This window comes from Crocodylus siamensis, chromosome 3, assembly GCF_052110815.1.
Source record: "Crocodylus siamensis isolate JL-2025a chromosome 3, ASM5211081v1, whole genome shotgun sequence".
In the NCBI taxonomy this organism is placed as follows: Eukaryota; Metazoa; Chordata; order Crocodylia; family Crocodylidae; genus Crocodylus; species Crocodylus siamensis.
The window spans coordinates 64490302-64507464 of record NC_143397.1 but is presented as its reverse complement, the minus strand read 5'-3'; the positions used below and the strand labels follow the sequence as shown (position 1 = coordinate 64507464).

Genomic DNA, 17163 nt, shown 5'->3' with positions numbered 1-17163 from the left:
TGCCTCCCTCACTTAGTATGGGACCTATACTTTCCCTGACCTTCCTCTTACAGTTGAAATACTTGTAGAAATCCATATTGTTAGCCTTCACATCCCTTGATAGCTGCAGCTCCAATTGCACTTTGGCTTTCTTGATTTCATCCCTGCATGCCTGAGCAATATTCTTATACCAGTTCCTAGTTGTTTGTCCAACTTTCCACTTCTTATAAGCTTAATTTTTGTATTTTATCTTACTGAAGAGTTTCCTGCTAAGCAAAGCTGTTCTGTCATACTTGCTAGTCTTCTGTGAATTGGGATGGTTCATTCTCGTGCCTTCAGTAAAATTTCTTTAAGATACAACCAGTTCTCCCGTCCTCCTTTCCCCACAAGACTGGCCTCCCAGGGGATCCTGCCCATCAGTTTCCTGTGTGAGTCAAAGTTTGCTTTCCTGAAGTCCAGGATCCTTGAGCTGCTGCTCTTTTTCCTTCCTTTCCTCAGGATCCTGAACTCAATAATCTCATGGTCACTGCTGCCCAAGTTGCCATCCACTACTACATTCCTCACCAACTCTTCCCTGTTTGTGAGCATCAGGCCAAGAAAAGCACAATGTTGGCTTCTCCAACACTTGTACCAGCAAGTTGTCCCGAACACCCTATAAAACTTCCTAGATTTACCTGCTGTACCCTGCTGTATTGCCTTCCCAGTAGATATCAGGGTGATTGAAATCCCCCATGAGAACCAAGGCCTGTGATCAGGAAACTTCTGCTAGCTGTTTGAAGAAAGCCTCATCCACCTCATCCTCCTGGTCTGGTGGTCTAAAGCAGATACCCACCATAACATCACCCTTCTTGCTCTTCCCTCTGACCTTAACCCAGAGACTTTCAATAGGCCTGTCTCCATACTGAGCTCTGAGAATTCATACAACTTTTTAACATAAAGTGCAACTCCTACTCCTCTTCTCTATTCATGACAATGCTCCAGCCGTGTGAACTATCCCACCAAGTCTCTGTTATTTTAACCATCTCATGGTTCCATGACTATGTGAGGACTTCCAATTCTTCATGCTTGTTTCCCAGGCTCAGTGCATTTGTGTACAGACACTTGAGGTAACTAGCTGATTGCCCTACTTTCTCAGGAAAAATAAGAAGTCCTCCCCTGTTGTCCCCCTGCTTGTGTTTCTTTCAGGTTGCTCACTTCTGCATTCATGTCAGGGCTTTGATCTCTACCCCCTGGGAAACCTAGTTCAAAGCCCTCCTCACTAGGTTAGTGAGCCTGTCTGTGAAGACACTGTTCCCTCTCTTTGTCAGGTGGATCCCATATCTTCTCAGCAATCGTTTTTCTTGGAACAACTTACCATGATCAAAGACGCCAAGGCCTTGCTGGCAACATCATCTGTGCAGCTACGCATCGATCTGCAGGATGCATCTACTCCTACCCAGGCCCTTCCCCTTGACTGGAAGGATCGAGGAGAACACCACCTGAGAAGAAGGAAAAAAAATGGAATCTCCATTCCTACCTGCATTTATGCACAAACAAGTTTGGCCATCTGTAAGTGTTCCTATTATCTTACTTTAGTGTTCCCATTATCTTACTTTATCTAGTGTTCCCATTATCTTACTTTAATTCTTGGCGAATCCTCCTATATACCCTTCAAATATGGATAAGCTGTTCCCATAAACACTGCCATCTCCCCCAGACACTCTCCTTTTATAATTTATATAGAAGCATTAGAGCAGACAATAGAACTAGTTAGTTAGTGTTCTTGTTTCAACTGGAATAAGAAACAGTACATCTGAAAAATTCTTCTTGAATTCAACTGTGAGGCTTTGGATACTTATCCTTCTTTTGTTACCTAATTAGCTTTCATTGTGTAATAAGCAAACAGAATCAGTGATGTGTTTATCTCTAAATACATTAAAAATCTAGTAACTGCTTTCAGAGAAAAAATAATTGAATATTTTAAACGTTGTCTAAGGTTAGTTTCAGTGTGGTGTTTTTGCACTATGCAAAATAATTGCACAGTTAATAATTAATCAGTAACAAATTATTCACAAGATTGATATGATTTATAGTTGAAGCATATGCTAATTTTGGACCACATCAAATATTCTTCATGTGGCGTTTTCTTTTTCGTTTGTTCAATTCACTCACTAAAGTATATGTAAATGATAACAAAAAATATTTGGTATAAGATTTTTATAGGGCACTGAATTAGAGTAAACATATTAGTCCAGATTGTCTGATTGTGTAGTAAAAAGTTCAGATTTTATCAGTAGATCAATGATGCATGCAGGAAATGTATTGTATTTTGCATGTGAAGCTTTTCTGAGTTACTCAGAAATTGTCTGAGTCTTAGGGAGACTGTTTTAATGTTTCAAGAAACATGTAATACTTTGCTATAATGTTTTAAGTACCTCTTCAACTGTTCAATAATAAATTAAGTCCCCAAAATGGAACAGTATGTTCCAGCAGAATAGTTTTAAGTTCAGTTATAGGAGTGGGTTTACTTTCCAACAAAACAAATTAAACCTAGTTACTCATTTTCTTTTGATGACGCATTGCTTTATACCTGTTAGTATTTCTTTAAAAAGAATATTATAACTCTTAATAGACTTTTAAAATCTTATTTGGGGACCTAAGTTGTCAAAGAATTAACCTGTACTAGTGTGTTGAGAATATGCTGTTGTTGAGAGATTTACATTTATGCTAAAGAATTTTTGAGGAAATGAAGTTGCAGGATTTAGCCATTGACATGCTTTAATTTTTTTTACAAGAAGATAGGGGCAGAGCCTGCCTCATAAAAGGTTTTCTAGAAATCTGGGTACATGCATTTGTTTGTTATCTAACTGACAATGGGCCACTTACATAGTTTGGCTTGATATGATTAGCAGTGGAGAAATGCATGGAAGGCTTTCATTTGTCTCAGAAAATACAACTAGGTAAGAGAATCTCTTCATTGTGGCTTAAAATTGGACGGATTTTTTCCAGGAAATATTACATATTAATAAAGAATGGTAGTGTAAGAGCCACAATGGTCCAGAAATTATGTAAGAGGCAAGGTTTTCTTAGGATGATATCTTTTGTTGGACCAACTATGTACCCGGGACACAGTTACACAAGCTTTTTGAATGCAAGACATTCTTCCTCAGGTCTCTGATAACAGGAAGCAATGCACAATGCAGTGAAACACAGCAGAGGGAAGGGACTGAGAGAAATTCTCAGGGGTAGCAGACACACAATTAGCAGAAGAAAAGCACCTGCTTACTGGCAGATCAAGGCCTACCAAAAGGGAGAAGGGTCAGTCTCATCTTCCTTGTGTGGAAAGAATTCAGGAGTTGAATAAATTATGTGCCATAAACCCAATATCAATTATTAGACCTTGGCAGTGTAGATATCCCCAAACTATTTATGAATTCAACACAAATTTAGCAAACAGATTTGGATAATATACATTTCTAGCTTGGTTCACAAAACTGGTAATGTGACACATAGGTGAGATTGAGGGAGCCCTACCTCAGCATTTCCTGTAGTTTGGTGATTAGGACACTAAACTGGGAAGGGGAAGAACTAAGTATTGCTTGCTTCAGAGCAGGTATCATAGCTAAAGTCTGTCTTCATTCAGACAAAATAACCAGTTCACTGAGCTACAGGACATTCTGGAGTGGGTCTTTTTAAATCTTGTTCAAGCTGTTCCACTTTGCATAAAATTTGTATTTTTTAATTGAGAGAGAGAGAGTGAGTGCAAAATATCTCAATAGCCAGATAGTTAGGATATTTGTGACACCTGGGTTTCAGTCCAGCCCCAATGAATACTGAAGTTTTTCATACAAAATGGAAGAGTGACATTAGAAAATGCCCCCTGAAAGTAACCTACAGCCAAAATCCCTGTAGCTGTGGATTCCGGTCTTCTCAGGCAGAAGATGGAATTAAATTAGCCTTCCACAACCTGAGTGAGTGCCCCAAACATAGTTAAAAATAGGGTGCTACTCCTTCTCTAACACCTCATCTTGTAAATGGCACCTGAATGTAGCTCTTCCTTACCAATGTTTTGTTTTGTTAAAAGTACTTGAAATGGGAAAAAAAATCTTTTCTTTGGGGTAAATAAGAAGAAAATTAAAAACAACCCCCAAAACATTTAATTTGATTCCAAATGAAAGTGTTCCAGGCCTTCATTTTAGTGAGAAAAATCAAACAATTTTCATTTTGGTTTGAACAGAACCAATTTTCTTCTCTTCTTTTTCTTTAAATTTGCTTTGCTATGGTAATTGAAAATCAATTTTTCACATACCCTCACTCCTGATACCAGAGGCAACTCTTTCAATAGGGTTCCTGTTGAGAAAAAAGAATATAATTCTACTAGCATGTCAAGAATAACTTGAAAAATATAAATAATGTAAATGTTTAGGAGTCAATGTGCCTTTCGAGTTAAAATCTGTTGCAGTGTCACTGCTCCATTCAAGAACTGGAGACACAGTGTCAGGTACATCCTTTTTGGGGGTTGTGATAGGCTCTTGACCACTGTGTCAGCCAGTGGCATGCCCTGCCTCCTGGGCTATGTGATACTGGGGTGTGTTTTCTTGCCACAGCTTGTTGTTAAGCTGGTTTTTATCTCTGGAGATGGTGTTCAGTGGTTCCCATGGAACCCCAGGTGACTCTGCTGGCATGTCTCCTATGGGGCTCCTCCTCCCCTACATCCCATCCCTTTCTACTTGCGTGTTTAGATTCAGCCTCAATGATGCTCAGATGTGGTGATGGGGTTCTCTTCTCCCGCACTGATGGCTAGTTACCAGGACATCTGCAGGAGGTATGGCAGTAGTCCTGTATGCTTGTAAAAATTACAGTGTAACAATAATTCAACTAATATAGCTTGAATTGTGTCAGGGAAGGGCCATAATGCCCCTGCACCAAGTGTGTGGAGTATGTTGGTGCCTGGTGCACCCTTTCCTCATGGATTCATAAGTCAAGGGCACCCCTTTGCTGGGCATGCTTTCTGGACCAAGTTCTGCCTGGCCAGGTACTCCTGTGCTGCAAGGTGCATCCCTCTGCACTTGCATGATGTTCACAATCCTGCCAGTCCATTGCCAGAGTGCTCTGTGTGTGTGATGGGGGTGTATGGTGCCAATGGGGTCCTGTGCTGGGTCCTCTCCTTGGGAAGCTTCAGCAGTGCCCACTGGGCCATTCTCTCCCAGCCCCTGCTGACCTGTGTGTTACTTCAGGGGTTATCATGAGTGCTGGGGAGCAGTATTGGGTCAGGGCTGATCAGCCCACCAGCTGCCACAATCCAGCTGGCATCTGCTGGATTTCCCAGTGCTGCCTGGGCAGTCTGGCTTTCCTGTAATGTTTCTGGGGACTTTATCCCTGTAGAGAGCTGCCAGCTGCCTGCTGACTATGCAGCATGCAGCTCTGGGCATACATTGTCTCTCCAGGTGTGTTAGTCCCACACGGACATGCAGGGTTCCTTCTTGCCATGGGGGGAGCATCCAACTCTGCTGCCAGTGCTCACCTTTTTCTATCCCTTAGCTCCACTTCTGGGCTTCTTTTAAGCCTGAAGCCTTCTGGCACTGGACCAAGTTGTAGAGCAGCTTCTAGTTGCCTGGTGCCAACTGACTCACCTGCAGACTGGCTGTGTGGATGCCAGATGTCAGGTAAGTGGGTCCTGAGCCTGTCACAGGGGTGAACTTCTTCCATAGAGATGAACAAATTGAAAGTATCAGAATTATATGTCTAGTGCTTCATCATCTTTCTGAAACTGACTATGAAGGAGGCCCCACATACAAACTTTAGTATTCTGTGATAGAGAAATGAAGAATTTTTGCTATCACATGAGTTACTGTGTGTAGCTCAATACATTTGTATTGAGGAAAGCTTGTTTAGTGCTTACAGAGACTCCATGCAACCTAATCTTAAATATTTGACAGCAGGATTTGGGAGGAGGGGTTTTCAGGTATATACTTTCACTTAGGCTGAACTACCTGGAGGTAGCAACATGCTCAGAAGGACCTAGTGACCTGTGCAGGATGGAAGCAGGATCTAAGTGGCTCAACATGACACTGTAATGTGACTGTAATGCATGTAACAGCAGAAGGAACTAGGGGGAAGTCTGCAGAGTTGTACTGATTGTTAATTTGGACTACAACTCCCCCAAACCCCCAGGGCCTGGGGGCAATGGAAAAAGGAAGAAGAAGTTTGAGGCTGAAGTAAGGAGAAGAGAGCAGTGTGCATGTGCAACCTGGTCAGCTCTACAGATAGGAGTGCACAGTGGAACTGGAGATCTCCACTGAAGGAGCTTGTGGTAGAACCTATATTCTGGATGGGGTTATTTGTCAGCACCCTGAGGGAATTCCATCTGACTCTCCTGCCACACTTTTGGTGTTAATGAAAAAGAGGAGGTTTCAATGATGCAATTATGGGTTCCTTCTTCTGGGGCTACTCATGGCACAGCAGGTTGATGATTTGGGGCTCCACCTCTCCTACCCCCTGTCCACATGCCAGCCATGTTGTCACTGAGGATGTACTCACCACCTTGACTTTGGGTCAGGAATCATCTGGAGTATGTGGTTCAGTGGTGGAAATCTAGACAAGTGATTCCCAACCATTTCAGACTCAAGGCACCCTTTGAAAGACACAAGACACCCCTCAATAAATGTCAGAACTTATTTTTTACTTGATTTTTGACTACAGAATAATAATAGAACAATTATTCATTCAAAAAGAACTTAGAAAGACCACAGCAGGTCACAACAGGTGCCACAAACCTCACATGTTGCATGCTAACTATGCATGGAGCTGCTAATTTGTAGCGCTGGAGAAAAAATTGCTACCAGGATTTCATGGTAGCAGAAAACCCCCTGAAAAAAAAATAAAGTTGTGCAAATCATATCAAAGTGCGGTGTGCCAGGACAAATGCAGAGATGGGAGAGCAGGCAGCCGTGAGCTGTCCTTGCCTGCCTGCTCCAGAATCTTGGTGCGCTGTGGAGCCCTTGTGCTGAGGCAGCCTACATCCAACCAGCTGCTCCCTGGCTGACTGGGGTGCAGAGTGCCTCAAGATGGGAGAGCAGTCAGCCCTGGGCTGGCTCCTTCCCTGTCTCTGTGTGCTTCAGGGTGAGGGCACTGCTGTGGAGCCCCCATGCTGAGGCACATGGAGCACCCATCTTGAGGCACACTGTGTCCCAGCAGTTGCTCCCCATCTGGCTGGGGTGCAGGGTGTATTAGCATGGGGGCTTCACAGCATTAGGAGATGGGGGAGAAGGCAGCCCACATGTTGCTTCCTAGCTGGCTAGGCATAGAAAGGGGCACAAATTTGTGCCACTACTATTTGTGCTTCTGGGTTTATCTTGGAGGAAAGAGGCATCAGTCGTTATTGAGCATTGGGGTTAGGGATACAGCCTTTCTATACCTTATATGTTGGAGGCTGCAAGTGAGAGAGGGGCAGTGGGAAAAAAACTCTGGTCATACCCAGTTCATTCTCTTTTTCAGCATCCACTCTGCTACTGTGGTCATATCTACATGAGACACTGACTGTGCAGTAGCTGAATAATACTGTGCAATAGTGTATCACAGTACCAACAGTGGTAATATGTTACTGCACAATATTATTAAGCTACTGAACCCTAGCATCATATAAAAGGCATATGCCGGCATTACTGCACAGTACCTCTGGTGCTGTGCATTTATTTAGTACTTGATTTTACAAGTACTAAATAAATGCTCAGCAACCACTGCACAGTGCCATCTTGTGTAGACACACCCTGTGTGATACAGGATACTGGACAAGATGCACCTATAATTTGACTCAGTAAATGGCAATTCTTTTGTTATTATCATGTGAATCATGTTTACACACTGTGTTGGCTACAAAGGACCAACTCACAGGATCATCATAAAATTCTAGTTTTTTTCTAACATTGTTATATGGTGCAACTTATTTTTAAACTTAAAGTACACTTGTAAAAGCATCTACAAGCTGTATTTTCACTACAAGTGCACCTTATATAAAATAATAATAATATAATAAAAGAAAAAGAGAGAGGAAGGAAGAAAATGTAGAAAAGAGAAAGCATCCCCTAAAGGGGGCAACTACTGCAAAAGGGGCTTTTGCCTAATGGAGGAGCTTCACATTTTGGGGGGGGGGGGAGCAGGAAAAAAGTTTTTTGCTACAACCTAACTCTTTAGGCACCCTGATGGAGAATCACTCGTCTACAGCTGTGATTTCAATTATAGATTTCAAACTTAGTGCACAAAGAATAGGACTAAATTAGGTATTAAGCAGTTAGGAGATGGAATTTGAGGCAGTCTCAGGAAGGAAGCATTGTGTATTTGGCAGTGAGATTTGTGCAGGTATTTGGTTATAGGAAAAGGTTCAGAATAGGTATATTTTGGGAAGAGCTTCCTGAAAATTTGAGTTTTGGTCTATGGGAAACCTGGAATATCAACTTTATTTTTCAACCCTGAAAAAGACAAAAAGAGTATCACAAATTCCCACAGAACAAAATTTTATGGAAAATGTCACTGTGGCTTTTCCAATAGCAATAAAACATTCTAGAATTCCCAGATTCATGCATTTCATTAAGGCTTGTTTGCAAATTGAAAAATTAGGTCAAATCCATTTGGCATGAATCTGCTGTGTCCCCCTGAACTCTTGGAATACCTCCTGGCAGTTGTAGTCTAGATAGTAAGAGCAGGCCATGCTGGAGAATGAGGGTATAAGACACCAAAGTTACTTCTCCCATAAGGTACTGTTTTGGCGCAGACAGGCACAAACTGATTTGAAATTAAATATTTTATTCCAATTTTACTGAAACTACCTTATTTTAATTTATTTCAATAGGTATCTTTGGTATTGTTGAAACTCTTGCTAACTACCTTTCTGAATCTTTAAGTTCTACATACTTTACTATTACAGATTCAGGCTGACTATGGGTAGGGCCCCAAAGGCAGAATTCAATGTACTATAAGCCTTAGGAAATGATATGTCAAGTTCCCATTTTCTTGATACACGTGTATTCTTGTCATCTAAATTTTATCTTTAAAGTCAATCTTGATGAGCAATTTTTGACAGCAATGTAGGGCACTGAAAGCAATTTAGTTGGTATTCAGCAACTCAAAAGATGAGACACAATACGGGGTAGATTTCCTGTTGGTGTTTCAATGGCCACATCCAGGTATGTGGCCAGGCAGTATGTGGTGCTGCGGACACATCTGTGGCACCACATAATGCACATTCTGTTGTTATCTGTGCTGGAAGGGAGCAGTATGGAGCAGTATGGAGGGTTTTTTTGACCCCTGGATATCCAGGGGTGAAAAACCCCCCCACCAACCCCTGCCCCCAAAACCTGGAGTGGTTCACGTGGCAGCAGTGTACACTGCCCTAAGCTGGAGCCTGGCCGGCCAGAGCCATGCTTTGCTGCTAGCCAGGCTCTGTGCAGCAGAAGCAACATGACAGCAGCCCCAGGAGGCCCCCAGGACACCAGGTAAGGCTGTTGGGGCTAGTCCAGTGCTGGCCCCAGCCTTCCGCAACCCACCCAGGGTAACTTGCTGCACACCAGAGTGCGAGTGACACGGGGATACCCCAAGGACACCTAGCGGTGGCACAAGCTGCATCACTGCTAGTTGTCCTCGGGGAACCAAACATGAAAGCAGTATATTTTCCTTGAAGCAACATACCTTATTTGGGAAATTTGAGAGTCATCTTTAATTGATCTATAGCTCTGTTGAGCACAGCATAAATATACACAATGAGTAGTGAAAGTCCTGAATCTCTTAGCTATATTAAAGGCCTAATACTACAATCCTTACTTACACTAGTAGTTCCACTGTGTACAAAGGGACACTGTGTATACTGTGAAAGCTAGTCAGCATAAGCAAAGGTTGCAAAATTTCTGCCTGAGTGGAAAAATTGTAGGGCAGCATATTGGATATTGTACACAAATAGCATAATTTTACAAAGCTCACAGAGCAAGAATAAGATGAAATAAGAGGATTCCTGCCATAGTAGAGCCAGCTTTGTCACTTGGTTGATAGTTCGCCATGATGCTTCATTAGCTAGTGCAAATACTATAACATGATGAAGCTGCTGTCTCTATTATTGTTGCTACAGCTCAGAGAAGGTTGAATGGGTAACTACCATATTATATGTCTTTGTCTCCAAAGATAAAACCCAGGAAATGGGAGCATTAAAAGTACTCAATCTCTCTTTCTTTCTCTCTCTCTCTTTCTGTCTTTCTTTTATACAGTTTTCATATCTGTTCTAAAATGTGCATGCCACTTCTCCAGATACACTGTTTCCTAGCAATAATCTTGCAGTTTCAAAGGATGTGTTTCAATATTTTATGTTCCTTTATAAAAAGCGTTAAAAACTATATGAAAGCCACTTTTGTTCCCTTTAGCTCTTTCATGTGTGTAGCTCTGTCATTTTCTGAGTTCCATCTTGATTCAGGTTTAACACAGTGAAGTTTAAATATGATACAAAAATATATGGAGTAAATAAATGTGGTACTTTTTTAAAGTTGAACAAACTGTAGATGGTACAAGATATTTTCTCTAATCAGATATAACAAAATACAGCAGAACTGTCAGATATAAAAAAATAACAGAGCTGAGTAAGCATACTACAGTCTGTATTAAGCATATAGTTATAAGACTCATTTAAGTATAATCACTATATTTTTATATCAGAATAGCAATAGTGGTGGTGGTTATTATTACTTTCTACCACCTGAAATACTGTAAGTAATAACTGCTAATGCAGGGGTAACTTAGATCAGAGCATAAGTGAATGTTAACATCTTTATTTATATTTTAGAGCTACCCAGGGATGTTGCTTTTTGAGGTACCCAGACAGAGCCAATATCTAATTTATATGATGCTGGACACATGCACACATTCCAGGGACCCAATCTGCAATCAAGCAACTTACTTTAAGCCTTGTGATTATAGATTATGGTCCCTGCTTGTGCACACATTTGCATATATGGAGAACGATACCAGGAACATGATTTAGGTAAGTCAGGGTGGGGAAAGGGGTCGGTGGGATTAAAGAGGGCTAGCTGGTCCTTGGGAAAGCTTTAAGGGTCTGGGGCAGGGTTTGGTGGGACTGGGGGAGGGGGTTTTCTGTCTGGTGGTGGGGGTCAGGAGACTAAAAAGATCTTGGTGGGGGTTGGGGGTAGGAGAGGCACAGTCCCAGGCTGGGGCAAGTAGCTAGGCTTTTGCAGCCCCAGTACTGTGCTTTGAGTATGTATTCAATGGATCAGGCTAATTCATTGTTGTTCTAACTTAGTGCCCATCCTTAGGTAAACTAAGATTGGACTGGCCATTTTTTGCCTGATCTAAACTCCCCAAATGTTTGTACAATTTGGCACTCAGAGCCACCAAACCCTAGTCGGGTACATCTACGTGTGACCACTACACTTAGTCACTATTGTGATGGCTCATCATAAGATGCCAAAACTTCACAGAAAATGACATTTATATTCTTTTAATGGCCTAGATTTTCTTCAGACTGTGCTGCCGAATGCTGCCAACCCCCTCTCCCTGCCTCACCCCTGCTCTAGAAGCTCCAGTTCCATGAACTGAATCCAATGGCTATATGGGCTCGATCTGACTTGTGAGCTGTAGGTTGCTGTGCCCTGTGCAAGAACATATTATACACCATTATTGTAAACTAATGTAACATAGACAAAATTGTCCCCAGTTTTCTCATCCAGCCAAGGAGGGGTTTCAGTAATTTAAGTGGTCCATCCAGGTGCATGTCTAGTCCCTGGCAAAATCAGAAGATCCATTAATTTTCCCTAACTTAATTAGGTGACAGATAGTCCTTCAGGTAACTGGACATCAGAGACTATAGGGGTTCTCTGGTTTGATCATTCACTTTTTTGTGGATGCAACTCTTATAGTTGCAGGCTGGTGAGGGTGTCAGAGAAGTTGCTATGGCAGCTGCTACAGTACATAGTAATCCTAAAGTGTGTGTGTGTTGTGTGCATACGCATGTCTGTATGCATATGGGATTCTCTGAAAAGAGCACAATACAGACTGAAGATGTTAGAGAATGACGGACATGCACATACACTCTGATCACTTCATTCAACACAGAAATATGCCCCACTTCTGGAACATGAAAATTATTCTGCATCAACACAGCTGCTTTCTGGGAGAGGATATAAAGAATTAATAATCAAGCTGAAACTACAAAAGAGAGATGTATGTAATTATATCATGCTTTGAGATGAAGTTTGCTAAGAAATCATACTTAGACCCCTCAATGTACTGAGGGAATTTTAATGACCACAAATGATCAGGACCTTGATTTGACATTTTCTCTGAAAGATAAGTGTTTATTATCTTGTGTCAACAAAAACACAGCTCTCCTGGAGAGAAGCAAATGGTAAATCATTCATAACAGCTAACCTACAATTCTCCATTTCTCCAATAGAATGGGTTACCAGCTTTGACAGCAGCAGAGACATAGCAAGTCACCTTTCATCTCAGTATCTTTCTTTCATCCCAGTTTTTACAAAATCTTTAGATGACGGGAAATGAGTCCAGAGCTCTAATTTGAGGGTAAAGCTTGCACAATTCTTTCATTAATAAGGTGAAAGCATAAATAAAATGTCACATCAATAGCAATAGTTGGCTGGCACATCCAACCTGTCATATTTGCCAAATCTTGCTTTCCTCTTTCCACACCTTCTTGATGGCTGATCTGTGAACCATGAAGTAAATCAGTTAAGACATTTAGAATTTATGAATTCTCTTCATACAAAAAATGATGCATACAAACGAAAGGAAGCCCTTGCACATTTCTGTCATTTTAGCTGTAGATCTGTTGACAGTTATGAGGGTCACATTTGATAGGAACACTTGAAAAAAATATCCTGTATGTTGAAATCAGGGTACTGAGTAGATCAGCACTATAGCTATAGCAGCTAGAGCATTACTGAGCTGCTTACCCTAACCATCATTTCCTCTACCTTTCTCATATTCCATTGCTAGCTCCTCTCTTCTTCTCCATCTCAGTCTTATGTTACGTTCTCAGTTTGCTTGTTAATTTTAGCACCGTTTCTGAAATGTCAGTCTGAGTCCTTGACTTGCTACTGCCAATGATAAAACACAGTAAAGCCAAATTTATGGTCCTAGATCATTGCTGGTTGGTAACCAACCACTATAAAAAGTAGTCCTTCCACCACAAAAATCATCCATTAGAGATTATTTTAGACAAAGGGACAAATCCCCATACACTGGCACATATCCATATGCATTTTCCAACAAAACAGGTGCTTGTGCACCATAATAGATTTGTTTGCATAAACGGATACCTGCCTCGAAGGCATGAATAGCAGATTGTCCTGGCATGTGCAAGTTGTCACAGGCCTGCCTCTACAAATTATGACTGATTAAAGATAAGGGAGGAGAATAACCTCCTGCAGAGTTACCATGGAAATCTCTTCACTGTTGTTGTGGCTGAGAGGAGGTGGTGGGATGACTGAAGGATGTCAGCTATCAAATCAATGGACTTGCCAGGGAAGCAGAGATGTCTCCTAGACAAAGGAGTGGTCGCCAGTGACTTGAGTTTTATTGGAGGAGGTGCTTGTCATTCTAAAATTAACAAGGGTGGTTGGTTAATGGTTACTTCAATGACTGGGATCTAGAGGAAATGCAGGAAAGCATGCTGTTGCATTGCATCACTGGGAAGGAGTTTGATTGATGTACTGGATGTGAGATGTAAGGGGAATATCTTTCTGTGGGGGAGAGGGAGAAGGCAACTTAGTCAGCAGGGCATTCTGAAGTAATGCAGCAACTGTGGAAACTGGCTGTGTAACAGGACCAGGCAGTCATGATTTTGAGCTCATGGTACCCTGCACTTTCATAGCACACAGAGGTTGGGGTGGGACAAAAGATCCCTGATGGATCCCTGCATCAGAACAGAAAGGCTTCATTTGTATAGTTAAACATCTGGAGCAGGATACAGTATGCAAGTCCAGGTATATATATTTAACTACTATTCATATTTTTACCTAGGTTTGGAGATCCCCTGTAGTAACCTTGATGTCCCTATGCCTGACACATGGACATTGACTACTGATAGCATTTAGATCTTGTGCAAATTGACCTGAGGTAAATATGCAGTAACTCTTTTGAGTCTCTCTATTGGTGTCTCTGAGTTGTTAGCAATATAACTTAGACAGGAAGCCTGCTGTAACATAGGCAGCAATGTTTGATAATGAGTCCCAGAATTTTCAAATCTACATATATAGAATGAAATGTCTGTCTGTCTGTCTGTATGTTCGCTTATAACTCAAGTGTGTTTGGTCCTATCTACTCTAAAACTTCCTAAATCACTGAATACCTCCTGAAGAAAATTATAGGTGAGTTATTTTTCACTTGACCCTTTTTGGGTCTTCCAATGACTGGGATTACTTTGTACCTCAGATAAAGTGGTGCCACTCCATTTTGGATGCAGTGAATTCAGTTCAGGTATCATTATTATATTGACACTTGCGTATTTTTTCAACTCAGGTGTCATTACTATATTGACGCCTTTTTTTTTGCTCCACATTAAATATTAAATGTTAAATATGTTGTACTACATACTTTAAAAATAAACAATATTTTTCCCTAAATATGTTGTGCTAAACTCTTTTAAAATAAACCAACGCTGCAATCACAAAAATAACAACCCAGGCGAAGACTGGGCACTTCATCTAGTATAACATTTTTGAAAAAAAGCTAACAATCTCATATCAGTTAGAATCTACTTTACTAGGGTTGAGTAATTGGCTTCATGTTGTAGGCACTGAGTAGATGCAACATCCTGTCTGTAACTCTGTCAAACAATGGAAGTTCACAGAACAAATAAATTCTATTGACACCTAAAGGAGTTGGGTTTACCACACTATGTTATATACTTATTAATCCTGGAGTTCTAACATTATCCCTATGTCTTGAACTCAGTAGTTTAGGTGAATTTCTGCTTAGTTTATACTGTGTTATATTGCCAGTTATGAAGTATCTGTGAACTATCCCCATAACAAAGCCAATAGAAACAGCCTTTTTTAAGATGGTAAGTTCCATCCATTTCGGTCTTCTCCCTTGTCTTTATTCTTCTGGGAAGGCCATATCTTTTGTACTACTGAATTGAACTGTTGAAGGGACCGCTGAAGACATGAGAGGGATTTAATGTATTTATGATTTTTTTTCTTTTTCATCTATTAATAGGGTATTTCTGAAAACCTGGTATTGCTTCCTTGCATTATTCTAATGAGCCTCCAAAGACTATTTTTTAAGTTTGTCTTCCGGTGTCTTGCAGCATTTAAAATACCACATCACAAAGGTTTTTATGGATCTCCCTCATTATCAATATCTCCATGACAGCAATCTGAGAATGGAAATCACTGTAATACTGAATATATAACAAGCATAAAATCTTTCCTGCTGTCCCTGAATAGAAGAAGATACAGAATGGCCTTCCCTGAGACAAACCCATCTCAAGGCTCCTCCTTGTGTAGAAGAGATAAATGCTAAGTTCATCTCTGTCTGCCAGAACTGAAACTGTATTCTCCAGATCCTGATCAGAAGTGAAAGACCATGACCCTCATTATCTATAGTCACTCCCTCTTCCAATATTATACATCATGCAAACTGGCACAGTATAAATAGATACAAGTCACTCTTCTTTTAAAAATATTGCATTTGTTCAATTTGAAAATAAGCTGACAAGTTACCTGTTTGCTTTGTCACATTATTAAAATGAGCTCTTGTTTATCACAGGGCAATTAGAATCAGATTTAAAACTTTTAGTATCTACTCAACAGTTTTACTTTAGCCAAAATTACATGGCAGCAGATAGTGATAAGTATAAGAGCCAAAAGAGGCAGGGGAGGAAAAATCGATCCTCTGTCAAAAGTGTTCAGAACAATTCTCAAATCCTTGCAAGAACCATTGAACAAATTGAAAGTTTAGCACATCTTCCTGAGTTCCAGAAACTCTGAAACTCTTTGATGTTGCCTCTTTTCAACCACTTTTTTCTTTATATTTGGTCATGAAGACATAGCCACAGTAAAGGGTAATGCATTCCTGCATTGCCCGGTGTCCTTCTATAGAATGAGAGAATTTCTTCTTTGTCTCCTCTTGGTGATATGTGAGTATGATACCTGCAATAGGTGCCTATGAGTTTTCTTGAACTCTCTCAGCTATACTGGGCAGCTGAGAAGGTCAGTAGCAGGGGGCTTTAAATAAACTTAACCTGTAGCACATAGCTGCTAATTGGGAAGACTCAAAATCTGAGTAGTATGAATTAGAGCATAAGGGTACTTCTTAGTCCCATATACTCCCCTGTTTCCTGGAATCTGCCATAACTTTAAGTGAATTCCCTTTGCTGGGCGCTTACCAGGGTGCTGTGTTTAGGTCTTACATGCAGTGTAATTTTTCCATGTAGATATAGTCATGTTCTGCAAGTCATGAGCAAGGTGTTTCTTTATACCCTCAACTGAGCTGAATCTCAGTTTTAGACCTGATCTTTCAAACATCTTTGCAGATATGCTTAACTTTATGCATCCAAGCATCTACTCACTGAGTTAAAGTTAAGCACATTTGTGTTGTCACGATTGGGAAAAAAGACCATAAGCAATCTAGATCAGTAACTTGGCAATATGTGTTTTGTATTCACAGCACAATTTGGGGTGCAAAAATTTTTCCAGACCTATATAATCACCATTCAGTAAATAATTTTATGAAAGCATACCTTTGCCTATTTATTATAATTCTGAGATATTTGCAAAGAGATTAGTTGACCCTTTTTCAAAGAAAACTTAAACTTTAAATTTAATTCATGTTTTTTCAAGCAAATTTGGATTTCAAGTAAATACTTCATATTTAAAATATATTTAATTAAAATAGTACTTTAAAAATCTGTTTTGGAATAGTGGGAACATTCCAATTTTCTGTGGTTTAGCTTTTCTTTCTCTCCTTTTTTTCCCACTAAAAAGTTGAGAAAAGTTCTAAAAGAATGACATATTGTAGGAAAACACTTGCAATAACTTTGCTTTTTTTCAGAATGGAAAAGGGAAAAAATTGAAAAAAGATTAACATTCATGAGAAATAATACTCACTTTTAAAAGTTAGTTTCCATTTTTCAGGGGAAAAGTGAGAATCATTTTATTGAAAAAATGAAATAAGAGAAAGGAAAAAACG

At 40.4% G+C, this 17163-nt stretch overlaps 1 long non-coding RNA gene across 1 annotated transcript in view; it reads left to right on the top strand.

Moving 5' to 3' along the window:
• The window catches only part of LOC149868347 (uncharacterized), a 127914-nt gene that overhangs the window by 98963 nt on the left and 11788 nt on the right, over positions 1–17163 (top strand). The window contains exons 2-3 of the long non-coding RNA XR_016440976.1: positions 10781–10978; positions 13993–14088. This is a non-coding gene — a long non-coding RNA (uncharacterized LOC149868347). The remainder of the gene's footprint in view (positions 1–10780; positions 10979–13992; positions 14089–17163) is intronic.